Source organism: Haplochromis burtoni, unplaced genomic scaffold (assembly GCF_018398535.1).
Source record: "Haplochromis burtoni strain Fernald_Lab_line unplaced genomic scaffold, NCSU_Asbu1 Contig_322, whole genome shotgun sequence".
NCBI classification, from domain to species: domain Eukaryota; kingdom Metazoa; phylum Chordata; class Actinopteri; order Cichliformes; family Cichlidae; genus Haplochromis; species Haplochromis burtoni.
In genome coordinates, this window is record NW_024582683.1 from 33,831 (window position 1) to 35,274 (window position 1,444).

A 1,444-nucleotide genomic window follows, 5' to 3' on the forward strand; every position below is an offset into this window, starting at 1 on the left:
CACACACACACACACACACACACACACACACAATGGAGCCTGCAGGTGTAAGCCACGTGCCTGTACTTGGTCACAAAGGGCTCCGGCTCTCCCATTGGTTAATGGCTCGCGAATGTGAGCCCTGTCGGTGGAGGCAGTGACAAAATCAAACAAGTGATAAATGGCATTAATTACGCTCGGCATTATAACCTCCTACGTCACCACGCCTCAAAGAGACAACTCAATGTTAGGCGCAAAATACCCCGCTGGTCCATTATTATTCGGCTGAAATGGCGTTTGCTATGTCCTTCAGTGTCAGGCAGAGGCCACGGCACAAAGTAAAAATAAGCGCTTGTCTCATGTCCTCCTAAGATTGATATGCAATTTTCTCCGCGGCCATGTAGGGAGGAGAAGGGGCGAAAGTAGATTTATTCATGTCATTTTGTCCATGGCTCATTTTCACTTTGACAATACATAAGGGCGATGTTAATTTAGCCATAGTCCACTGGTGAATATCAATCACATGGAGCCCATTTATGCATGCGTTTTCGTGCGCAAAGCCATGATTTACGCTTAAACCATGGAAACGCCAAATGGGAACGTATAATTTAGGGATAAACTGGCCAAGAGCGGATTGATGAGAGGTCATCTGTTGCTTTGAATGCAGTATTGAGTTTGCCTGGTGAATTTTGGCTTATTTTTCATGACGCATTTGCATGCGTATTTTGCACATTAATGACCTACTTCGGATATGTTGGGTACGAATGTTTTGACCCCTTCGGCAAAAACGTTTATCTTTGTTATCCCACAACATGAATCATTTTCGAAGGCAGACAACACGCAATTACAGTCTAACTGACACTATTTACCAAACAGTTTTTCTTTTCATTATCTTTCCCTTGAATCAAAACGTGAGCAACTCGGGATGATTCCCATAGAAACAAAAAGTATAATCATCACTTTTTAGCAAAAAAAAAAAAAAGACAAAAAAGTGGGTTATAGAAATATTATTTCAGCATATCAAAATAAAAGTCATGGCTGCATTAAAATGTGAGACAACTGTTACTTTGTCCTGTTTTTAAATCAGGATCTGAAAAAGCCCAGGATGAAATTTCTGCTTTTCATTTAACATAAATTCTTTGTAAAGGGGTTTGAGTTTACTGTTGTGATGTTGTCTGTGAGGACAAGGATTCTTATTATGGTCATTAGTGAAGACAAGTTCAGGGATGTTGGTTGCAGAGATGTTGGATGGATGTTTTGAAGTAATACTACCCCAAGCATAGTCAGAATCTGTAAGATGTGAGTGAATGGCTCATCCAGTCATGGCTCAGAGTCACATCCTCCTGCTGAAAGTATTGCTTTAGATTAATACCACCTTGTCAGTGTGTCACAGTTTTTGATTTTTCATAATGACCTTAACAACCATCATCACCTCCTTTCAAACTTAACATTGATGTAACACGAT